Raw genomic sequence first — 27,226 nt, forward strand, 5'->3', positions numbered from 1 at the left:
CAGAATTAGGTGTCTATAAGTAATTACAATGATGTCTATGTACAGATATGAAAAATGTTACTTTTATCTTACCTTCTATTGTTAGGAATTTATGTTTATAATAATTAAAGATGAGCGAAACTTTATTTAGCTTCATACAAAGTCTAACAAAACACAGTTATCACTGAACTCAAGGAGAACAGTGAAAAAAATTCCAATGAAGTACTCAATCAAGAGTCTCCACTGTTGCCCCCAAAAATTTAAATATGCAAAACAGGAGTCCGTGGAGCTTCGGTTGCGAGTCTCAAAACACGGGATAGCCAGATATCTCTAGCCTGTTGCCACGGGGTGCCTCCATGATAGGGAGAGCACCACACCACCCTGATAAATAGCCCCTTAAGTCCCACTCGGTTGCGAGTATTGGAACATAGATAGGGAAACACCAGGGTGGCCCCTTTTTGTCAATGTCTAACTCAAGGTGCGAGTATTTCGATCATGACAAAGGCTTGCCAAGGCAGGCTTCCATCCACAGACAGCCGTTTAGGGGTTTTTGCCCCTCGTCAGTGTGGAGTAGGATCACCCTGGTGTTTCCCTATCTATGTTCCAATACTCGCAACCGAGTGGGACTTAAGGGGCTATTTATCGGGGTGGTGTGGTGCTCTCCCTATCATGGAGGCACCCCGTGGCAAGAGGCTAAAGATATCTGGCTATCCCGTGTTTTGAGACTTGCAACCGAGGCTCCACGGAATCCTGTTTTGCATATTTCATACAAAGTCTGTCAGCTTAGTGAAGAGGTTAGACACAGCCTGAGGATAGCCTGGAAAACATGCTCACTATGTTCCCACTATGTTCTTTTTAATTAAATCAGCGTCCGCAGGGGCGGCATTGCATTAAATTTCATGCAATGCCGCCGGCCGTGTTCCGACATCGTTCTTTTAAAAAAATGAACATGCCTATTATTTCTGGACGCCATTCCTTGAACAGCATCCGTAAATAATAGCTGTTCACACAATATAAAGTACGACCGGCGGCCTACTATATCCATGTTTTCCAGGCAGCCTCAGGGCTGCTTTCAACATCTTCAGTTATTAAAGGGGTGCTCCAGCGTGGGGGCACTTTTTTGGGGGGACCAGCGGCGGGTCCCGCAACACGGCGCTCCGCTGCCCGGTTCCCGGCCGCTTCCAGGTGTCTGAGGCGGGCCCGAGACGTGACGTCTCAGGTCCGCTCAGCCACTCAGTGAAGGAGGCGGGATCCGTTTGAAGTCTGCTCGAAACCCACCTCCTTCACTGAGTGGCTGAGCGGCCCTGAGACGTAGCGTCTCGGGCGGCGTCAGACACCCGGAAGCGGCCGGGAACCGGGGACCGGAGCGCTGTGATGCGGGACCTGCTGCTGGAACCAGGGAGGTAAGTAAACTTGTTTTATTTTAGCCACCTCCTCCCCGGTCCCCCCAAAAAAGTGCCCCCACGCTGGAGCACCCCTTTAAAGGGGTTATCCAGTGCTACAAAAACATTATAACCCATTTAAAGTAGGGATGGTCTAAATCTGCCGAGGTTCGGGTTCATATGATTACTGCTGTCTGCCCACTCCATGCAGTGGGTGGATACAGCAGGAGGACCACCTGGAAAACTGGGATACAGCCTATGGTTATGGCTGTATCCCAGTTTTCCAGGCGGTCCTCCCACTGTATCCACCCTCTCCACGGAGCAGGCAGACAGCGGGAATCATTTCCGAGGGTTCGGGTTCCCTACTTTAAAGGCTGCGCGCTCGGATTTGGATTAACCTGAGCGTCCTAGATGTTTGCTCTAATGTCTCTATGAGCAGGAATAGTTTGGCGTGGAAATGTAAAAATTGCATTCTTGTGATACTTAAAATAACTATTCCAGATATAACAAATAGCACCGCTCATTGCATAAAAAAATGTGATTCAGGTCAATTTACTCAGTTGGTCCCAGGTCATTGATGCCCTAATCTAGTCTAGTGTTTACTAACTAACATACTGAAACTGCAACCAGAATACAAGGGAATCCTTCGGGGAAATGATTGCTAGGGGCAATGACACAAACATGTGTTACTGGGGCATAAACTGGATAATGATATAGGTGCCCAGATTCAGAAAAGCAAAGGTTGGTCAGATAGATAAGGAAGGCATTAGTGTGGAATAAGCCTAATCAGGCAAAATGGGGTCAGATAATGCAGGTTAGGCACAATGGGTATACAGCACTGTAAAGAGGACCGGCTAGGGTCAAGGAGGGACTGTGCAAAATGGTCACCAGCTAAACTAGTCAAAAAAGGGGTAAAACCATTAAATATACCGGATGATTAGCTGGATATACGGTATGCCAAAAGTTTAAGAGCAACTAAAGATGCTAAATTGTTTTCAAATGGCCTTGGGACCCGGTTACCAAATTGCAAGTATTAATAAGCAAAATATCCTAAAAACTGAGTTATATGAAAATATCCTCTAAAAAATGAACTTTCAAAATGGATTTCAAAACTAAAATGATGGACTTATTGCAGCAAGGATAAACACTGGGGGGAAAAAAGGTCAATGATTTCATACAAAGATTCTTGGAAAAATGCAATTGCTGAAATACTTGATTTACCATAACGAAATGTAATCACTAGATTGCTATGTACATGTCATAGACAACAACAACGTCCTGCTGAGATGTTAGAAGTTTTTCATCTTTCCTATACACCACATGTCTACTGATTATAGTTAATTATTTTTCTATATGTAGACTCCCCTGACTTTAGAGGGATACACTTAAAGTGTACCTGTCATTCAAGAAAAGTCTGACATGTCATAGAGACACATCAAACCTTTTTATCAGTGGGGATCTAAGTGTTCAACGCAAGCAACCTGCAAGCCACCTATCTCCCTGTTCTGTGTCTATGTGAGCGAGGCGGCCCCATTGACATAAGTTATGTGGCTGTCTCAGTGGGAAAGAAATGAGCTGAGCGCTGACCCCTGAACGGTCGCCCCTGACTGACTAAGATAGGACAGCGCCGAGGCAAGTGATCAGCTAAGAGGGCTGTCACTCTTGAGAAGTGGAAGTGGCTGTGATCAACGGTTGACACCTAGGACCCGTAGAAGAACAGAGGGTGCACAGAGAGGTAAGTAGTGATGAACAAACTTACTGAACTGCACTAAAATAGCTAAAGGCTATGTTCACACAAAGTAAAAAAAAATAGAAAAAAAAAGACGTCCGTTATTGCCGCGATTTAACTGACTGTAATGCGATACATTGAAGTCAATGGAATAACGGGCATCCAATACACACAGGGAATAAAATGATGGACGTTTCTGCACAGACGTCAAAATAATGATCATGTCAATTATTTTCTGACGTCTTTTGCAAACGGCGGACACTATTTTCTAGTTGTTCTTTTTTGACCGCCCTTTCACCGTTTTTACTATTAAATGCAATGGACTTTTCAATTAAAGACACATCCAAAGGCCAATTAGTTACCCCAAACGAGAATGCACCAACAGCCGTCAATGCACGGATGGGCGGCCAATCCTCAAAATAACGGATGTCATTTTGGACTAATTTCGGACGTCATTTTAAAAATCATAAACGGACAATAAAAAACGTTGTGGTAACATAGCCAAACGTCTGCAATTGTTTAGCTGTTTTAGTGCAGTTCATTTAAGGTTTGGTTTGGATGAACAACTGAGGTGTTTAAATTAGTTGTGGAACCTTCATCTTGTGTTTCAGGCCTGCCAGGTTGAGAAAACCAAGCTGAGAGCCACTGATCCAATTGCTTTGTATGATGGGCAGGTGAAGTGACTGGTGTACTCTGGGGCCACAGTACTTAAAGGGGTTATCCAGCGCTACAAAAACATGGCCACTTTTCCCCCTACTGTTGTTTCCAGTTCAGGTGCGGTTTGCATTTAAGCTCCATTTACTTCAATGGAACTAAGTTTCAAAACCTGCACCCAAACTGGAGACAACAGTAGGGGGAAAGTGGCCATGTTTTTGTAGCGCTGGATAACCCCTTTAAAGGGGTTATTATTATACAAAAACATGGCCCCTTTTTCCCTCTCTTGTCTCCAGATTGGGTAGGGTTTGGAACTCAGTTCCATTGAAGTAAATGGAGCTTAATTGCAAACCACACCTGACCTGGAGACAAGAGAGGGGGAAAAGTGGTCATGTTTTTTTTTTTAAAGGGGTTATTCAGCATTAGGAAAACTTGGCTACTTTCTTCCAGCGAAAGCACCAGTCTTGTCTGCAGTTCGGCAAGCCCCATCGGAATTTCTCTACATTGTAATATTTCATTTAGAAATTAAAGCTTTGCCTTCTGGCCCTGTTCATTTGAACCTGAGTATATGTGTAAATTTGCAGCACGCTTTGTTTTCAAGCATTATGGTTAGAAACGCTCCGCATGTAGAACTTACTCTATCATAAAATATGATCGTGAAAAGCGAGCTACTCGCAAAGGAAACAAACGCTTGTTTTAGCTTTTCCAAAATAAATAGGTAGTTTAACCAGGAATTGCTCTCTAAACAATCAATTTTAAAGCATTTTATTTGGTGGAATAAAAAGCAAAATAAGAGAATGAGGCAGGCCAGGCTGTTATCACCCCACGTACTGTATCACAATGCTGTGTTATGGCCGGGAAGTTAGGTCCCTGCTCGCTGGATACTAGGTATCAATCCTGACTAATTACTATAAAAGCTAATGTTCAGCTGATATGATGAAGTCATAAGTGAGTAGCGATTATTCAGAAGGGAACAGTGCAGTGTAGATTCATAACTCAATGTAGAATCTTGAACAGCTTTTTCCTGAGCCCAGGGTACCAAGAGTCATTTAAAGGAGTACTACGGTGAAAAACAACTGTTTCCAAATCAACTGGTGTCAGAAAGTTATACAAAATTACTTCTGTTTAAAAATCTTCAGTCTTCCAGTACTTATCAGCTGCTGTATGCCCTGCAGGGGCAACAAGTGGTGTTTTCGTTCAATTCTGACATGCTGCTCTCTGCTGCCACCTTTGTCAATGACAGAAATTGTCCAAAGCAGGTAAAGTATTCTATGGTGGCAGCAGAAAGCACTGTGTCGAGACTACTACACCACTTTCTGCAGGACACACAGCAGCTGAAAAGTACTGGAAGCGAGAGCTTGAGATTTTTAGAAGGTTGTATAACTAAATGAAATCAGTTGATTTAAAAAAATAAATCAATACAAACTCCAGATTAACCATCAAGATTAACCATTAACTGAACTGAACATTGGGATGTTCGCTCATCACTAATAAAGATCCAATTAAAATTGGCCTATGTTTATGTTTACACAACGTATATTTTCGTAAAACCACGACCCATGTACAACGGCTGTGATTATTTCGAAAATATACGCTACCTTGCTGTCTATGGGATCATGGCCAGACACATGGTATAGACTCCGGCCGGGATCCCTAGTGCCACCGCAAACAACTGACATGTCAGTTTTCTGTGGACACTATTCATTGGATAGTGGCCATAGAAAACCCTGTCGGTGCACACTATGGAGCGAGCGACTCCGGCTGCGCGCTCCATAGTGTGCATTGGGGAGTTCGGATGCAGGCGTCCACGGATGTGCCCACACCAGAACTCTACGGCGCTAAGGAATAACCAGCTGGTACAGCAGTACCGGCCGGGGATAATCTTCTCTGAGACATATAGCCTAACAAAATGCTGGGTTGAGAAAAACTGTGCCGGATACTTTCTAGTTATAATCCTTTAGGAGTCTGTCTAGCACATGCCAAAACTCTGCAGTGGAATTGGAATGTCATTTGTGGTGTGTTTATCACCTAACATCACATTTTTCAATTTACCTGTACAGCTCTGAATCCCAAACAACTATGGCCCCATCCTTATCAGCTGTACTTTACAATTACAATTCATTCATTGTTCCTTAATTCATCACTTGTCTGCCATTACTGCTTGGACAAATTGGGTCTTGGCTGTACTTTGTTGGTGGGCAATTCTATTAATTTAGAGTTCAGTCTAGTGGTGCTACCTGGATCTGACTGGGGTGAAAATATTGATTTAGGATTTTTAATCTAGAAAGCTGAAACAATTAGCCACTTTTGGAGGGAACAACTACATCATAAGGATACAGCATTTCCTAAAAATTCCAACAGTGTTCACGTATCTTACATGCTGTCGTTTTTATAAAATGTGTCAAAAGCACAGGGTATAATGATGCAGCAAAACCCGCTGCGGATCCCTGCCCGGTACACTCATGGCCAGACAAACTCGCAGCGGGATGTCCATCCCGCTGTGAGTTTGTCCGCCGCCCTCCCCATTAACCCCCGGCTGCCGGAGCCTATACTTCACCTGGTCCCACTTCGGCTTGCTTCGGGGCTCCCGCTGTCTTTGCCTCCCGCTTAGCCAATCAGTGCGCTGCAGCGGGGTAGCGCACTGATTGGCCGAGGGGGACCTACCGGGAACACCCGAAGCAAGCAAAAGCGGGACCAGGAAGTATATGCTCTGGCGGCCGGGGTTTTAATGGGGTTTTAATGGGGCTGTTTTTTCAGCTTTATGCAGTTACTATTAGAGATGAGCAAATCGAGTTTGGGTTTGAGTCCATACGAACCCGAACGTTCGGCATTTGATTAGCGGGGGCTGCTGAACTTGGATAAAGATCTAAGGTTGTCTGGAAAACATGGATACAGCCAATGACTATATCCTTGTTTTCCACATAGCCTTAGGGCTTTATCCAACTTCAGCAGCCACTGCTAATCAAATGCCGAACGTTGGGGTTCGGATAGACTCCAGCATGCTCGAGGTTCGCTCATCTCTAGTAACTATACATTATACTCCACATGCTGATTGCTATACTGTACAGTAACTGTTTATAAATGTTTGTTTCATTAGTTTCACATGTTATTCAGAATATAAAATCATTATTTTGGGCTGTGAAACCAATTGTCTGCATATCAGTTTCTTATGGGACAATTTGCTTTGGTATAAGAGTGGATTTGGATTACAAGCACGGTCCCGGAACTTATTATGTTCGTAATCCAAGGCACCACTGTATTCATCAATTACGCAACATGTAAAGTATAAATTTTCTAAAGCTTATCTATGTAGCAACTCAAGTAAATTTGTATTTGGAAATTTTTTCTAAAACTCCCGGCCCTAAATTTCTAATTTAATCCTTAAAGACTTAAACAAGAGTTTTTAATTTTCCATTTTTAATGTGTCTGTGCCACCACATTATTGTAATTACAGCTTCACTTGTATACAACAATGTGTAGGGGCATTCACTCCTATTGTGGTAGAGATGGGAATCCAATGTCAGACTGTGAATGCGCACGACACATTTTTTTTACAAGTGACTGTAATTAGACGCTTGAAAAGATTTTTGTATATAAGAAATTTCTTAATTTCTCCTAGATTTTTCAGCATCCACTTTGAAGAACATCATCTCTGGTGCGTCGTGTTGTTGTTCAGTTAAGTCTGTGTTATGCATTGTAATTTTCACAGTATGATTGCTGTAGCTTAAAATAATAAAACCAATTTGTGGTTTAGGGTTATTTGACTATTGTTGTGTGTGCATTATGTGTATGTCACTTTTAAAGGTCTTGGATAATCTGTAATTACATTTCTGCTGGTTGAAAGCTTGCCACTTTATATTAGGTTTCAATTGTGGCAGAAGCTGTTAAAATGACTAATGGGTTTTAGAACAGCAGATGCAGTAAAATGTCCAAAAGTAAAAGAAATATTTAGATGGTTAAATTTAAAGCATGTTTACTTCTGTCATTTATATGCACTTTTAGTTTCTGATACTTAATAACGATATTTATATAAGTCTACCCAGTTACATGGAAAAGTGAATCACCCTCCTGTCCATGTTGGTGGCATCTGAGGAGTCCTGGGGGTTCCACTAGTTGATGCAGACAGTAGGTTCGTAATTTGGGCGTCACAAGTGGTGTATACACTGGGAAATATTTCTGTATGTGTCTGTATGCCATTGATTTTTCTTACCAAAATGTATGCAAAATGAATCCTTAAAGGGGTAAGTCACTTTCCTGTAAAATAGTTCAGTGTGCAGAATGAGTAACTGTACTCACAGCACTTACTGACAGCATCTCGCCTCCTCCAGGCTGTGCTGTCCTGCTCTGTGGTGATTCTGTCCATAAGATGGCTGAGCATGGAAGAGCATGTGACCATGCCCCACCCCCTAGTGTCCATCACTGTGCCTGTATATGCCTATAGAAGAAACTAAGGGCCCTGCTCCAGGCTCAGCCATCTTATGGACAGAATCACTACAGACCAGGACAGCACAGCACAGTAGACTTACTGAGATGAGTGAACTTTAAGAATTGCATGCAGCCCTAGGGAGTCCTGGAAAACATGGATACAGCCTATCGCATTCCGAAACTGTTTCAAGATTCCTGTTACTGTACTAAAACGTTTTGTCAATACAGTAGCACAAATATAAGCAACCTGAAGTGGTTGGTCTAGCATCGAACTCGACAGAGCCCCCAGATGCTTGACTGAGCACTATGCTTGACAGAGCATACTCGCTGAATACAGAGACAAAAAAAAAAACAGCAAGACCCTCTTCTGTCTGTGTGAGCAGTGTATGAGAGGGTATGCTCCACCACTAGCTGTAGGATAACTGAAAATCAGATAGGAAAACTGCATAGCAAAGATCTGATCAACAACAAACATCAAACACAAGTTATATAATGGCAGAAATAGTCATACTCCTCCCGTACACACACAGGACAGCTTATCCTGAAATCTTACCTGAAATGACGGGCTTGCTTTAAATTTCCTTCTTTCTAATTTGGTGCCTTAGTATCACTCATCTTTTATCTTAGTCTTGAAACATATTACATGTCAATGCTTCAACTTATATCAAAGCACCCCAGCCCTGATTCCTTCTTTAATTCCATTTGTTCAACTCCTTGTTAATTGGCTTCTTTGCTGGAGTTCTGTTGCTGACAAGACAACATGAAAGCCAGGTATTCAAAGGCTTTCATACCATAGCTATGGGAACACTGAGGAAAGGTCACATACATGAAACATTTACATGAACACTGCATGCTTCTATTCTTGAAAGAATTTTACATCTCCATGAGGCCTTAAAGGGGGAAAAATATATAAAAAATATATACTTTATAAGTCTGTTGCCAATTTTACTGAAGTAATTATATTTGTTGGAAAAACAATTACGGACTTTGATCGATTAAAATGGATAAAAGTATTTAACAGGATGGCAATTAATTGAATTGCTCAAACATCATAAGATGAAATAAATAAATAGTTCATATAATGTTAAGAACCCAATAGAAAATTGTATCGGATAAACTGTGGTTCTGTTTTATTTACATAAAAGCCATGTCACTACCGTAGTGTGAAAAAAAAAAATCTTAACAACTACAGATCTTAATGCTGCTGAATATACGGTATCTGCAAATATTAATAGGACTGTCTAGCTTAGACTATCCTCTTTTATACACCTAATTGATTACTGTATGCATTCATTGGTTGGATCGGACTTTGTTCAGGATGTCTTGACCAGCATTGGGAGCTGCTGCACAGAGTGTATCAATTTTTAGACTAAGTTCACGCTATGTAAGAACAATGCTACTGTCTGGTAATGGAGGACACAAGACAGGTGAGGCCCTAGCATGGACACCCTCCCCGCTGTTCCTGCCTGCTTACCCTAACTGCTCTAAATGGAAGCGGACAGCAGTCCCTAGCCTGAACAAGTGTAAACACAAAACTCGTAGGAGACAAACAAACGTAAAAAATGGGAGTCAGTAAACAAGGTTGGTAACAGAAGGTCGGTGCGGTACAAAGTCATAAGTCAAAGGGAAGGTCGGGAAGCCAAAAACCAGAATCAGGAAACCAATAATTCAATCAAGATAAACGCTAAGTCAACGGACACGCAGGTGTGGTGCCAGATGGTGAGGCGTGACGCCACCTCTGTGGTGGTTGGTTGGAATATAGCTAAGCCAGATGTTAGGTTGTCGTGATGCCAGTGCCGATTGGGCACACAGGTATGGTGGCACACCTGCTTTTATTTTAGATAGGCTGGCTATACCCTTTCGATTGTGGTTGGTAACCTGCCGAGCTGTTTGATGGTCCCTTGGCCACTTATTACGGTGGTTGAGAGTGGAGTTGTGACCCACCTGGACTATCTGTACCGCCACCCACAGAAAGGGGAGATGACGCAAGGGAGGTGCAATGGCTGTGTAGGTGCTTAGCGAGTAACCACTAAGTCCAGATAAAATCAATAAACTCTTCTTTACTTGAATTAGGCTTAATACAGTGATATACAGTTGATATAACTTCATAATATACGTTAATGTTTCATGGCATGACCTGTGCTGAAAGCCTAAGGAGAGGTATAGTCATGATGCCTGAGTTGCGTGCTGAGAGGTAGAAGAGGTTCAGAGAAGTAGAGAGGAGGATGTCGAGAGAGTCGCAACCCAATGTAGTACTGTGCTCTGCCAAAACTTTAGCAGGAGAATAAGTAGAATACTTGAGAGTAGAGAGAATACTTGTGCCCGTGTTTTGACTCTTTGGTCTTTGCATCACCTATTGCCCACCAGTGTCGGGCAACCCATCCTAGAGGGTGACACAAGCCCAAGAGATAGAGTACGTAGGCTTCTAGCAAGTTGCTCTTTCTTCAGGATACTGTCCTGCATTGTTAGACTAGTTCTCGGAGTAGGTTGGGGTGATCCCTGACTTGCCCTGACTTGTTCAGCACTGCATAGTGTGAGGAAGTGCTGCTTCCATGAAACAACTGCTAAGGTGTCTCATGTGCGTCTGTTCTCTGCTGAGACCAACCAAAACTGACTCCACAGGGGACCTAGCATAAGCCAGGGCCCTAATGGCTATTGCAGGGACCGCACTGGATTGCGTCCTTCCTCTACCAAAGCAAGAGAAAGACCCACTAAAGTGTGGCTACACTTCCTCTCCCCATGTGACTTCCTCCTACAGCATCTGTAATGTGTGCTGTGAGTGGGTGCGAAGAAAGTGCAAGAAAAAGACAAGGATAGAGATAGGTAGAAAAGAGAAAGTGCTCCCATTGTTGCACAGATCCTAGAAACAATAACTCTTTAGTTACCTACAGCTGTGCAATACTTAGGTGCACAATATACATACTAGCGACATCTAGTGGCAAAACCTAGGTACAACTTTATTACCACTTTTACTTTGAAGTACAGACAAGAAACACCTGTGGTGGGACACCACACAGGTACTGAGGCTCTATTTCAGCCAAGCAAGGACACACAGGGTAGGATATCTATGGAGGATGAAGTTCCAGCCCCATACCTGTATGCAAAGCTGACTGGCAGTGCCGCCCACCAGTCAGTAAATGACACATAACACCTTGGCCAGGGGCGCTGAAGCCCCAGCCAATGCAACAACAAATGCAATGCCGCCACGTTGTCGATGCTGTCGGTGTGCTCCTCACAACCAGCCAAACGCTTTGGGGTTGACACTTGCAGGAGGCTGGTCGTACGCTCCAACGGTGCAGGAAGCCAAGCATGGTTGCCAGCTCCTGACAGTAACTATTCTTCAAGCTTCACTATGTCTCTACATTTAAATAAATGAAATATCACATATATGAGTTAAACCATTATATTTTGACTGCTCATGACAATCTTATTCATGTTCATACAACCGTAACAACTTAAGTTCCATTTAAAAGGGAAGTGATCACTTTTTCTCTTTGAGGCATATAACAATACTGGCAAAGTGTTTGCATTCCTGACTGCCTTGCATTGTACGTCTGTGTCCAGCTATCATTCTCAGGTCATGGTAGCAGATTATAGCAGATAGTATGATTTACAGCCCCTTTATAGAACATGCTGCCACTCATGAGCTCTGCAAATCTGCCCCTGAGGATAGAAAGTCGTTTGGCCTCATGGCCTGAGCGTTACACTGTGCATTATTTGGTTGTTAAATAAAACTTAATTTTTCCTTTAACATAAATGTATCGTCAGCTTTTCGTAACAATACCAACTAGTCAGCAGAAGATAAAGAAGCCAAACAGCTGATCTTCTATTTGTCTCCTTGAAAATAAAACTAGTAGGCATCATCATTTTTACAGGGACTCTGTCAGTAGGTTTAGGCATAAACTAGTTACAAAGAAGCTGAACAGAATGTGTATCACTTACATTGTTTTGTGCCGCTGATCCAGAGATATCCTACTGAATAACATGGACAATAAGTAGTCCTCTCTATTATGTGCATGAGCCCAGTAGTCCTGGATATTCATGAGAAGCAGAAAGCCCCACCCACCAGCTGCTAATTGGCAGTTTTCTCTCTCGATGCTGTGCATAGGCAGTCAACTGTCAATCAGCAGCTGGAGGGCGATGGGAGGGGTGTGGCAAGAATCCTATTCTCCTGCATATTAGGAGAATGGAAGAACAGAATAATATAAGTAATACCCCAATCTGTTCAGCATTTCTGTTTATGCTGTCTTCATTAAGGACAGAATAAACCTAGTGACAGATTCCCTTTAATTCCATTTCTCTAAATATGCATTTCTTTTCAATTTTTTACTTCATTTAGAGGTGAAGGAGATGAAACAACATCATGAAATCATTGTATACAATCACACGTTCCTTACTTTTTCCCGTAATTCGGAAACCCCAAAGTATATCCCTATAGGTTTTTATGGCCCTATTCACAAATCCACAATTTTGTAAAAAACACTGACATGCCCTAGAAATCTAAGTGATCCAAATTTTCTGTGTGGACGTTACGGATGTTACCTACATAATGTCCACAAAAAAAAAAAAAATGGATCCATAATTGTAGCTAGTGTCGTCATTTTGAACATTCCACTTTTATAGACCCACAAAAACTATGGAAAAATGCAGACACATTACGAACTCATTTGTGCGGATCGCAGATGATAAGGGAACGTGGAGCCTCGTGAAGCCGATATAGGGTGGAGGAGTCATGGGATGGAACTCAGGGTCCATATACACCAGCCCTAAATGTGCACATATTAATTTGTGGAGCTTTTTTTCTTGACAGTCCTTAATGCTGATAAGATGTTTTACAGCGAGGAAGGTTTGGTCTTTAATAGCTCTATTTAGCAGGCGGCCATATTTTCTGGCTGGAGCATTACATAAATCTATTTGTGCATCTTTCCTCCAGGAAAGGAAGATCTGTAAATCAGAAAAATATACAGCAATGAAAGAGACTCACAAAGATCGCCATACAATATAGAAAGCAAATGAAGAGCTACTTGTGCTGCACAGGAAATACTTATTAAATCCATCAACCTTATAAATGACCTATTAAGAGCACCGCACAATAAAGGCCAAGTAAATGCTTCTCTGAGTTCAAGCAGCAATCATACTGTATGTCAGAATTGTGTGAATCTTCCCTTCATTGTACGATTGTTGCAAGTAAATCACCACTAAAGAAGGTAAATAAGAGACTTACTTAGGCCAATGAATGCAAGCAGTATACATCAGACCAGTGAAATATGGTTTTTTTTAGAAGCCAGGATTAGTAAATCTTCCCTAGTATAAGGCTGGGCTCACACTGCATTTTCAAAATCCCTTTTTCTTTTTTATCCCATCAGTTTTATACCAAAAACAGATGAAAAAACGGATGCATTTGTGTGCTTTCATTTTCTTATATAATATTTATAAATATTTTAAATATTTATATACATACAATTGCCGATTCCTTCGGCGTACAGAACAAAAAAAAAAAAAAAACACAAGACAACACTATACTTTACTACACATCTCCTACAGGCTATTCACAATTACGGTTCAAAATTGTTTATTCAGTACCAATATACCATACTTTCACTTAAAGGGGGCCTGTCACACTGGCTGCCAGGATGAAGCCCGTCTGACCCCCCGATGGACCCACATATACTTATCCCCCTCTCGATGTCCTGGTCCCAGACCCCATCCTGCCTCTGAGAAGTTGCTGTCGGAAGCCATGCACGCTCACCAGAGATGAGTATGATGCCCATAGAGAATGACGGGAGCAGGAAGGGGAAGGGGTAAGTATAAGGGACTCCACCGGGGGGTCAGGCAGGCTTCACCCCGGCAGCCGGGGTGACAGATCCTCTTTAAATTTTTACACTTTATTTTATTTCTTAGCGTACACATACACCATTTACGCCAGTGTTCATCCATTTTCCTTGTTCTATTATTTCTAACTGCTATTAAAAACTCCATTTGTTAATTGAACGTCACCGCCGTTATAACTTCTCTTCTGGAGGGGATTTCTGTGGATCTCCATCTTTTTGCTATGGAGTTCCTAGCTGCTAGTGATATATGAAGTACTACGGGTATGTCCTGGGTGGCCATTGTATCTAATAAAATTAAAGCCAAAATTGGTCCCCATAGGATCGGGTAGTTCATTATTTCTTCCAGGAATTTATATATACTATTCTAAAATGGCACAATCACTGTGCTTCTGCTTTGATCTGTTTTTCCATAGACTTTCATTATTTAAAAAAAAAAAAAAGGATCCAAAAATAGATCAAAACGCATGCATTTTTGTTAGCATACACAAAAATGTGTCTGACCATGCTTTTGTGTATGTTAAAAAAGGATGTGTTTTGATCAGTTTTTTAATCCATTTTTTTAATAATGATACACAAATGCACCTATTTTTTTCAACTGTTTTTCATCCATTTTTTGCATGAAATGGATCAAAAAAATGGATTGCAAAAATTCAGTGTGAACACAGCCTTAGCCTTTATAAGAATCAGAAAAATAAAAAAAAACATATAAGTAAAAAAAAAAGTACCCTAGAATGTTACCAATGAAAACATCTTCCCCACAAACTGTCTGCAAAATTTCCTTAATAAAAGAAGGTCCCTATATCCTTCATGTCTAAGGTCTGTGCTCTCTAGGGCAAGAAATACTGTAGCATATTTATAAATAATTTCATGATTAGGGAAATAAATATGGAGTTGTACTTTTCGGTTAACACTTACAATGTTACAAAGAAAAAGGATCAAAATGGGTTATATATATATATATATATATATATATATATATATTATGGATTTTGTTTCCATTTTGCTTTGATTTTGAAGGGTAAATAAACTTTCTAAATGTAATTTTTTGAATACCTGGTGGGGTTCTGCTTTGAAGTGGTTTAATTTATAGGGGTTTCTGACATAAAGGCTTTTAAAATCTACTTTAGAACTGAACTGGTCCCTAATAATATCGGATTTTTAAATTTCCTTGAAAATTGGGGAAACTGTATTTCTTTGTAATGTCTGACTTTAGTCTAAGGCTATGTTTACACAACATAAGTTTTGTATTAATCACGGTCATTGTTGCCAATTTGCAACAACGGCCATGATTAATACAAAACTTACGTTGTACTGCAGTCAGAAGGAATCCCGGCCGGAGTATATATACAAAGTATACGCTCTGGAGGGGATCCCTAGCGGCCGCACAAAAAACTAACATGTCAATTTTGTGCGGCCGCTATTCATTGAATAGAGGCCGTACAAGCCTGACAGGTCACACAGTGGAGAGTGTGTTCAATGGTGAATACAGATGTGCCCGCATCCCAATTCAATGGAATTGAAGTTTATCTGTGCGGTACTGCAGTACCAGCCAGGATGATCTTCACTGACATGGCCATTCTGTGACTGTGTGAGCCCAGCCTAAGTATGAACACCTAGAATTGTAAAGTGCTCCATTCCTCTTTTCCCTGGAAAAAGCTGGATCCAGTCCTGGGAAACGTCTCCCAGTTTCCCAGGACTGGATCCAGCTTTTCCCAGCACCCAGGGAGGAGCGGCACAGAGCGGCAGTCAGTTAAATGGAAGTCAGCTGATGAGCCGATTGTCTTGTTCACTGCACCAGAACTTATTACTAATTTGCACAGCTACTTGTGATAAGAAGGATGTGACATTGCTTGAGATTGGCCCCTTAGAGGCCAAAATGTTCTTTTTTCTTGTAAGCACTATGGATAAATAAACAAGTTTCAAGTGGCAATGCCATTGTGTTTATTTGCATTTTCCCAAATTCAGTGTAATACCCATTAACAGACAGAGTTATCTGGATAGACTGGTGCATCTATTTTTAACTTGAGACTGTACTGCACCAGCATCAATGTTCATGGGAAAGGGGGAACATATCCCTCATAGACCATGGAAGGAGAACACATGAATGATGATGTGAATAATGGGAAAATCCATTATTCCTTCTTTATTCATTCTTATATTACAAATGTACAGCAGGAAAAGTATTCCCAGCAGGTTTATACATGGTAATAAACAGCTTTACGCTTTTTGAGTGCAGCCGCGTTTGTTGTCATTGAATACATTTTAGAAAATGACTCTCCTTGTTTTTAAAGGATCAAGGATACTTAATGCTTAAGGGTGTTACAAGTGTCAAAACTCTAGCACATTGCAGCTAAATATAGAAAATGCCACAATGTAACAATAACATGACACTTGGAATATCTGTAAACAGTAGGAAGTCTCCATCAGCTTCCCGATTAGCAGATGGAGCTCCTACTACTAAGAATGGAATCTGAGCTTGAAACGCGTTGGTATTTATATTTATTTCCAAAAGTTAGAGTCCGATCGTATTCGGATTTTTAGAAGTCCGCTACGAATTTTATTTTATTTTTTTTGCTTTCTAAAATGGCAGCCACCATTTTAGAAAGCAGGAAGTGTTCTGGGCGGGAAAAGCGCTTTCCCATGATGCCCGGAACACATCCAATAAGCAGGGATGTTGCACTAGCCCACCCCCTGTGTGACGTCGGTATTGCTTTAAGAGGAGAGGTCACATGACCGCATGAGGCAGTCTGCACTGAAAGAAGGAAGGAGACTGTTAGCAGTGCACAGAGCTCGTCAATGACAAAACGCTGCTGCTGCTGCACTGAGAAGATATTGTACAAAAGCAAAGGCAAAAAGATTATTAGGAAAGCGGAGAGGAGAAACATATAGTGATTGAGAGAGAAAAATAGAGAGGGCGAAAGATAGATAGATTAGGCATAGGAGAGCAAAAAGTGCACAGAACAAAAACGTGCTATACAGATATCCAAGTGTCACCCTTGCGAGAGTGTATATGACATAGGTGTTTTCCTGAGGCACAAATATATACTTCGTGCATGTGTGTAGAATAAAACTCTAAAAAAAAAGTGCTATACAGATATACAAGTACTACAGTTGGACCCTTGCGAAAGTGTAGTGGAGAGACTGCTCCTTCACTGCATTTGTGACCTTTTTCCTGCATAGACCCAGTAATGGTGAATTTCCTGCATAGACCCTGTAATGGTGAGTTTCCTGCATAGACCCTGTAATGGTGAATTTCCTGCATAGACCCTGTAATTGAAAATATTGAAGTCTAAAAAAAAAAAAAAACTTTGAGATATTGAAAAGATAATGATGTTACTGACATGTAGAGCCCTAAATTCTACCAAATACACTACCCCCGTATCATATAGATGCTTTAAACTATGAAATCCGAAGAAATCAGAAATTCGGTCGAACCAAGCTTTTCAAAAAAATCCGGAAGTCCGGTCGGAACGGACTTTTGAAAAGTTCGATCATCTCTATTTATAACCACCAACCTGCTTTGAATATATATATATATATATATATATATATATATATATTGTGGGGGTCTTTAGTAGGGGGTAGCGAGAATAATGCAGTCCTTATGCCAATTTAACATAAAATGTCCAACTTGGCTTTATTGTGGCATATAAAGTTTCAGACAAAAGCAAATGTAGCAGCACTGTGCAAAAACAGGATACAAAATAAACACCTGCCCGGCTGGGCTCTAACTAAACAGAGGTCTCACCTGACTCAACCAAACAGAAACAAACAGCAGTAGTATCTGACACAGGTCAGTGGCTTCCAGGCTCTCAGCAATATTCAGCCCTCTGAGCTGCCTTTTATGAGCTGGAGCGATTAGCACCTGCTTACACCTGTGCGCAAGGTGTGGACTGGAGTGGGGAGGGAATGGCAGGTCCCACTACCAAACCTACCTGCCATTCCAGTAAAATCCAGGCCCGGAAATAATAAACAACAGCTCAGCAGAATATCTCTGCTGAACCACATCTTTCCTGGAGTTTACCATCTCATCCCAGCTAGCAGCCTGGGTGAGATGTACACCCCCTCCAGTATCTTACCATTCACCTTTCTACATATCCCCCCCCCTCTTCTCCAGACCGGAGGGCTGGGCATTTTTAGACCACAGGCAATGAACTCTTGATAGTGCATCCGCATTTCCCTGTAATTTCCCTGGCCGGTGTTCTACCGAGAAATTAAAATTTTGCAGGGACAGAAACCACCTGGTCACCCTGGCATTTCTCTCCTTGTTTTGCTTCATCCAGGTGAGAGGGGCATGGTCTGTCACTAGCCTAAATTTTCTGCCCAGCAGGTAATATTTTAGGGATTCTAGTGCCCACTTGACTGCTAGACACTCCCGTTCTACAATGGCGTAGTTTTTCTCAGCCGGAGTTAACTTTCTACTCAAATACATGACAGGATGTTCCTCCCCATTTACTATTTGTGACAAGACCGCCCCCAACTCTGAATCAGAAGCGTCTGTCTGTACCAAAAATTCTCGTTTAAAGTTATAGGTAACCAACACAGGTTGTTGGCACAGAGCTGACTTAAGGCTTTGGAACGCCTTTTCTGCCTCTGGGGTCCATGTTACCATTACCGACTTCCCCCCTTTTGTTAAGTCGGATAAAGGAGCCGCTATTGAGGCAAAGTTAGGCACAAATCTACGATAATACCCAGTAATACCAAGAAAGGCTCTTACCTGCTTCTTTGTTAGGGGTCTAGGCCAATTCTGTATTGCCTCAATGTTATTCACTTGAGGCTTGATTAACCCTCTGCCAATTATGTAGCCAAGGTATTTGGCCTCCTCTAACCCTAATGCACATTTCTCTGCATTTATGATGAGACCCGCATCACTGATGGCATCCAAGACAGCCTGGACCTTACAGAGGTGACTTTCCCAATCTGCGCTAAAGATGACCACGTCATCAAGGTAGGCGGCTGCGTAGTCACGATGTGGTCGTAGAATTAGGTCCATCAACCTCTGGAAAGTCGCAGGAGCCCCGTGCAACCCAAATGGCATGACTACATACTGAAATAACCCCTCTGGGGTTGAGAAGGCAGTTTTCTCTTTGGCTTTCTCAGTCAGTGGTATCTGCCAGTAACCCTTTGTAAGATCAAGGGTAGTAATGTACCTTATAGTTTACGTTCTTTCACTACAGGCATTACGGTGGCTATACGGTCCTGCATTTGCGCCACATGCTCGATCACACTCTTGTATGGGGTTGACTCTGTTTCCCACGTTTCCTTGGCAATATCTAATAAGCCCCGAGGGTGGCGGCCATATACCAACTCAAAGGGGGAAAACCCGGTGGAAGCTTGGGGTACCTCCCGAATGGAAAACATAAGGTATGGTAACAAGTGATCCCAATCCCGGCCATCCTTTTCCACTACCTTTTTTAGCATGTGTTTCAGGGTCTTGTTAAATCTTTCCACTAACCCGTCAGTTTGGGGATGGTATACAGATGTACGTATATGGGTGATCTGGAACAGTTTACAGAGCTCTTTCATTACCTTGGACATAAAAGGGGTGCCCTGGTCAGTGAGGATTTCTTTTGGAATTCCCGTCCTGGAGAACATATGAAATAATTATCTTGCTATGGTTTTGGACACTGTATTTCTTAAAGACACAGCCTCAGGGTATCGTGTTGCATAATCCAAAACCACTAGAATGTACTGATGTCCCCTGGCAGACTTTACAATGGGTCCCACTAGGTCCATGGCAATCCTCTCAAAGGGCACCTCTAAAATGGGGAGTGAGACTAAAGGACTGCGGAAGTGAGACACTGGTGCACTAAGCTGGCCTGTCGGGCAGGACTCACAGTAGTTCTTGACCTCCCGATATACCCCTGGCCAGTAAAACCTCTGGAGGATTCTCTCTTGTGTCTTGTTAGTCCCCAAGTGTCCCCCAAGTACATGATTATGTGCCATGTCAAGTACCATACGTCTGTACGGCTTAGGAACCAGAAGTTGCTCTACCACTTCACCATTAATTTAAGTGACTCTATAGAAGAGATCACTATGCAATGCAAAATGTGGAAACTGTTTGTCAGCCTCTGGTTCCTGCGGTACACCATTTAACACAGTAACACTTTCCCTAGCACCTATGAGAGTCTGGTCCTGCAACTGTGCAGTCCCAAAGTTGTCTCGGGACACTGCAAGGTCAGGCACATTATGATCGGCAGAAGACTCCTCCTCCTCCTCTCCAGCCAGGACCTGCAAAGGAAAGTTATCAACACCATGTACATATGTTAACTTATTTTTATTTTTCCCAGGGGGTGACTGGTTGTCAACAAGGGGTTCCTCACACGTTTTTGAGGACTTTTGTTTTTCCCACAGGTTCCAAAACAGAGGAAAGTCACGCCCCACAATAACACTGTGCATTAGGTTTTTCACTACCCCAACCTCATAGTTTACAGTTCCTAACTCAGTCTCAAATTTAACCAGTGCCACTGGGTAGATTTTGGTATCTCCATGAATACACACTACACTCATGTGTTTACCCGGCACAAATTCCCCACCCACAAGGCTGGCATGCACCAAGGTTACCAGGCTACCCGAGTCCAGCAAGGCCTTGATAGGATAGTCATTTAATTCAAGGCTGCAGACCTGAGGTTCAGTCTCTAGTCCAGGTGCCGCAACACACACAGGTTCTGCAAATAGTGACTGGCGCCGGCTAGCGTCACACTCCATGGGCTCAGAGGTGAGAGGGCAATAGGCAGCCATGTGTCCCAGTTCGTGGCATCTCCAGCACTGGATTGGCCCTGGTCTCCTTGGCAAGGAGTCCTTTTTGGGGCTAGTTAGCCACTTGGGACCATCGCCAGTAGGTTGCCCATCAGAGACCTCAGGAGCCCTTTTCCCTTTTGCCCGCATCCTCCACCAATTGTGGGGGTCTTTAGTAGGGGGTAGCGAGAATAATGCAGTCCTTATGCCAATTTAACATAAAAAGTCCAACTTGGTTTTATTGTGGCATATAAAGTTTCAGACAAAAGCAAATGTAGCAGCACTGTGCAAAAACAGGATACAAAATAAACACCTGCCCGGCTGGGCTCTAACTAAACAGAGGTCTCACCTGACTCAACCAAACAGAAACAAACAGCAGCAGTATCTGACACAGGTCAGTGGCTTCCAGGCTCTCAGCAATATTCAGCCCTCTGAGCTGCCTTTTATGAGCTGGAGCGATTAGCACCTGCTTACACCTGTGCGCAAGGTGTGGACTGGAGTGGGGAGGGAATGGCAGGTCCCACTACCAAACCTACCCGCCATTCCAGTAAAATCCAGGCCCGGAAATAATAAACAACAGCTCAGCAGAATATCTCTGCTGAACCACATCTTTCCTGGAGTTTACCATCTCATCCCAGCTAGCAGCCTGGGTGATATGTACACCCCCTCCAGTATCTTACCATTCACCTTTCTACAATATATATATATATATATATATATATATATATATATATATATATATTTTTTTTTTTTTTTTTTTTTTTTTTTTTTTTCCCAGGGTTGGACAAAAAGTCTCCTCTTTCTTCCTGGTTCTTTGTGCAAAGTGGTTTGGACATCTTTACCAAGGAGGAGGTGACTTATTTTATGTTTTTTGTTTGTTTGTAAATCTGAAAAACATTTGCAAAAGAGTTTATAAAGCCAAAAGCTTTTTTACTGGGATCTTAGATTTAGATAATAAGGCAAAAAGTTCAAAACTAAATCAAAAGTAGGTTACAAAGTCTATATCAGTGAATCTGAAAATTAACCCCTTAAGGTCAAAGCCTATTTTCGTTTTTGCGCTTTTGCTTATTCCATTTTAAGTTTAAAAGTTCATAGCGCTTGCATTTTTTCACCTAGAGACGTATATGAGCGCTTATTTTTTGCGAAACCAATTGTACTTTGCAATGACAGGCATTATTTTTCCATAACATATGCTGCGAAACCGGAAAAAAATCATTTGCGCTGTCAAATTGAAAAAAAAAACAATTTGTTTTGATTTCGGGGAGTTTTGCATTTACGCCGTCCTTCCTATGGTAAAACTGAGTTGTTATATATGTTCCTCAAGTCGTTACGATTACTATGATATATAACATGTATAACTTATATTGTATCGGATGGCCTGTAAAAAATTCAAACCATTGTTAACAAATATACGTTCCTTAAAATCGCTCCATTCCCAGGCTTATAGCGCTTTTATCCTTTCGTCTATGGGGCTGTGTGAGGTGTCAGTTTTTGCGCCATGATGTGTTCTTTCTATCGGTACCTTGATTGCGCATATACGACTTTTTGATAGTTTTTTATTACATTTTTTCTGGATTTGATGCAACCAAAAATGCGCAATTTTGCACTTTGGAATTTTTTTGCGCTGACGCCGTTTACCGTGCGAGATCAGGAATGTGATTAATAGTTCGGGCGATTACGCGCGCGGCGATACTAAATATGTTTATTTATTTATTTATTTATTTATATTTATAAAATGGGAAAAGGGGGGTGATTTGGACTTTTATTAGGGGAGGGGATTTTTTATTAATAAAAACACTTTTTTACTTTTTTTTTTACTGTAACTAGAAGCCCCCCTGGGGGACTTGTATATAGACAGCACTGATCTCTCATAGAGATCAATGCTGTGTATATACACAGCAAAGATCGATTACATCGGTCATAGATTACTATGGCCTGCTGCAGGCCATAGCAATCTATTGCCGAGCCGGGATCAGCGTCATTCCGATGCTGAGGCCCGGCACGGGCAGAAGAACGGATCTCCCCCCCGCGATCGCATCGCGGGGGGGAGATCCGTCCCACTAGACACCAGGGACGTGAGGTCTGAAGCCTCTAAGTGCAGCTGTCAGGTTTGACAGCTGCACTTAGAGGCTTAATTAGCCGGCGCGGCAACGGGACCCGCGCCGGCTAATAGAGGCACTGCCTGGCTGCACGTGTCAGCCGGGATCAGCGCCGTTCAGAGCACGGTCCCAGCGGGACCCCGCTCTGAACACCCCGAGCGGCACCATGACGTATCAGATACGTCATGGGTCGCTAAGGGGTTAAACAATAAGGACTGTAGCCTAAAACTTAGTGCAACTTTTTATTGTACCCAAGGTAACCATGAAAACATATAAAGCATATTTTTTTCATAACAAAGGTGTCCATAGCTTTAAAAAGTCGCTTAAAGTGACTCTGTACCCACAATCTGTCCCCTTCAAACCACTTGTACCTTCGGATAGCTGCTTTTAGTCCAAGATCTGTCCTGGGGTCCGTTCGGCAGGTGATGTCCCAAAAAACAACTTTTGAAATTGCAGCCCTGTGTAAAATTGGTGTGGCCTGGAGTGTTTATGCCCTAGGCCTGCACCGTCCCTCCATCCCTCTTCACTGCCCTCCTCACCATTAGGAATGCCCCTGGGCATCATTTTCCCTATTTAGCACTTGTCTGAATACTGCACATGGGCCTTAATGATCCAACACATGCGCATTGTGTTTACATAGGTGATGAATAGGAAAAATCCTGCCAGGGGCATTCCTTATGGTAAAAAGGGCAAAGGGGAGCGGCGGTGCAAGCCTGGAGGATAGACACTATAAGCCACACCGATTTGATACAGGGCTGCAAGTTTAAGGCTATGTTTACACTACGTGAACACCCGGCCGTTCGCGGTACTTAAGTACCGACCGGATGATCTTTCTGGCCGTGGAGCTGTGATGTGGGCGCATCAGTGTGCGCCCGCATCAGAGCTTCCCATAGCACACAGTGAAGCAAGCGGCCGGAGCTGCTTGCTTCACTGTGTGAACTGACAGGTCTTTCTGCGGCCGGATTTCACTGAATTCGGGCCGCAGAAAACTGACATGTCAGTTTTTTCCGGCGCCGCATGGGATCCCGGCCAGAGCGCATACGATGTGTGTACGCTCTGGCCGGGATCCCATTGCAAATAAGGCTATATCCAACTCCTCAAAACTACAGCCGTAGTTCTGCGGCGAGAACTACGGCCGTAGTTTTACGGATTGTGAACATAGTCTAAAAGTTGCTTTTTAAGACAATAACTGCCAAACAATCACCTGCCAAACGGACCCCAGGACAGATCCTGGATTAAAGGCATCTATCCGAAGGTACAAGGGGTTTGGGGGGGGGGGGGTCAGATTGTGGGTACAGAGTCGTTTTAAAAATAAATGTTTGACATCCTAGAGACATGTCAAAAGTTTTTATCGGTTGCGGTTTAGATGTTTAGATGCCCACCTATCTGCTTCACTCCAAGATCTCGCTGCAGGAGACGGTCTCTATAGACTTACATTTGAAACCATCTCCTGCAGCGATAAACTGTAGAAATAGCAGCAAGTGGACTAGTGATTCACCTGAGTACTTCTCCTGGCCCTATCGGTCTGTGTCAGTTAGTGTCCGTTCTTGAATCAATCATCGGTCTCATGTTACGTAGGACTGAACAGACTCCCCAACGTTCAAGTTGTGTGTGCAAATTACTTGATGTTCTATTTATTACATGATAAAGAGGGTGTTTCTGCAGGCATATGTACAAACTTAGTAAAGTACAGTACCATATACCATAAGTGGCAGTTTGAAAGACATTTCATCTGTCAAACCATATGGATTCCTAGCGGCACTGTACGTATAGGAATAACACAGAAAACTAAATTCATTGCAGTTTATAAAGTCAGCCAACAAAAACGAATACCCTTCATGCATATAAAACAACTTATATTAATGTCTGACCATGTGCACGCTAACCATTTTACTCAGGCTATATTACAAATATGTTAGCAGAGAACGAGGCATGGTAATCCAGCACTTAGCATATTAAAAGACTACATGGTGTTGGAAAGCTCGAAGAACTCAGTGTTTAGGTAATGAGCCTTATAATTGACTTTTGATGAGTTTAATATTATCTTGGGCACTCTGACTAAAATAACGAATGTGAAATACTGAAGAGACGGGTTGTATTTATTCATTTATTCAGTCTTCACAAATCAGAATGTATATTACTTTACGTAGATATTTTGCTGATACAAAAGAAGTGCAATGTGCAGGAAAGTCATTGAGAAATGAGCTTTGTCAAATGAAATGTTTGGTGAGAGTGTCACAGTAAAGCTGAAAATTAAAAGTTGACAGTGTATTTCAATCCTTATATGTATTGGACTCCCTTCATTCCGCCATCATGGCTTCTGTTATAACGGACATCGTGACAACGGTGCCAGACCCATCAAAGGAAGGACAACTGTGCCTGATGGACCCTACTGACTTATAATGTGGTCCGTCAAGTTCCGGTCATGGTGTCTGTCATTTTGACAGAAATAATGACGCAGCATGCTGTGCTTTTTCTTTCCATCAAATCTGATAGAACAACATAGCTGCAGGAAGATAATTTGAAACTCTTGGGCTAAAATTCTAAAATCTGTAAAAGGGCTTCCAGACCGCTTACTATGTGCAATTTATGGATGCTGGTTGCTCCTAATGTACTGTACCTAATATAGATTCCCAGACTAAATATAACTTACCAAAACTATTTAAAAGAAAAAGTGCATAGGGATAAAGTAAGCGCCAAAATAAAAAAAAAAAGAAAACCAATGAATATTTTCTTTTGATACTCACAAAATTGGGTTTTCTGGCACAGTATATAGCTATTAGGGATGGTCCGAAACTGGTTCTGGTCGGGTTCGTACGAACCCGAACCCTCGGAAATGATTCCCGCTGTCTGCCCTCTTCGTGGAGAGGGTGGATACAGCGAGAGGACCGCCTGGAAAACTGGGATACAGCCATAGCCATAGGCTGTATCCCAGTTGTCCAGGCGGTCCTCCCGTTGTATCCACCCGCTGCACGGAGTGGGCAGACAGCGGGAATCTGATGCCGAGCGTTCGGGTTCATACGAACCTGAACCTCGGCAGGTTCGGACCATCCCTAATAGCTATGCCCGTTAAGGCTTTGACACAACTCTTCTTCTCTTATTCTCAGTTCTCTCTCAGGGCCCTATTCCGGGGGACAATTATCGTTCGGATAATCGTTAAATCATTTGGAATAAAGCGATAATCGTTCAGTTGAATAGCAGTTAACAATTTAACGATGAACGAGAAATCGTTGATCACTTAATAAGACCTGGACCTATTTTTATCGTTGCTCGTTTGCAAATCCTTCGCATGGAATAAGACGTTGTTCGCAGTAGTGACAAACGCAATAGCGATGACAAGACGACCGCAAGAACGATGATAAGTAACGATCACGTAAATGGGTGAACAATTTCAGGCTCACAGTTTAAGATCGTTCATCACTAACGATAATGCGAACGATAATCGTCACGTAGAACAGGGCCCCTTAATTAACAATTTTTTGAGACTTTATTTCCTCTACCCCTTAGGCTATGTTCACACAACGTCAAAAATATTGAAAAGACGGCCACTTTTCATGTTTAAAATAACGTTAGTTTTTGCCGCAATTTAACTGACTGCAATGGCAATGCATTGAAGTCAATGGGAAGACGGACATCCAATGCACACAGTGTGTTGAATAACGGACGTTTTTTGCCACAGACGTCAAAATAATGAACATGATCATTATTTTCGGACGTCTTTTGCAAACAGCAGACGTTTTTTATTAGTAGTTTTTCTTTTGTCATCGTTCTTTCTCCGTTTTTACTGTTAAATTCAATGGACTTCAATTAAGACACACCCAAAGTAAATCAGTAACCCCAAACTAGAATAACGTACCAACAGCCGTCATTAAACTAAATTCAAAATGACGGCCGTAATCTTAAACGGAGCTGAAAAAACGTTGTGTCAACATAGCCTTAAAGTGATACCGTATCCACCAAGCCCCCCCCACACACACACACAAATCACTGGTCCTGCCCGTCCTGTTTACAAAAGCGATTAATAGGGGAAATCCTGTTCAGGGGTGCTCCTAATAATTAAGAGGGCAGGGAGGAAGAAAGGAGAGGCATCAAAGACCTAGGGCACATACACTCTAGGCCATGCTTCATTGACTCCGCTGCTGCGGATTGAAAGATAATTTTTTACCCTAGCCAAGGCACCGGAAGCATTTTAAAAGACATGACCTGAAAGGACTTATTTTCATCAAATGGATGGTACCAGCCGTTTTGGTAGGTGGGTTGGTGGATACAGTATCACATTAACTTGTTTCTGATTTTTTGTATAGAGCCCAAGGGCATGGGATAGCCATAGTTTACATAGAGACATGGGAATGCTAGGCAAGGTTAGTTCAATGATATCTGTAGATGGAC

The sequence above is a fragment of the Dendropsophus ebraccatus genome, chromosome 3 (assembly GCF_027789765.1).
Source record: "Dendropsophus ebraccatus isolate aDenEbr1 chromosome 3, aDenEbr1.pat, whole genome shotgun sequence".
NCBI classification, from domain to species: Eukaryota; Metazoa; Chordata; class Amphibia; order Anura; family Hylidae; genus Dendropsophus; species Dendropsophus ebraccatus.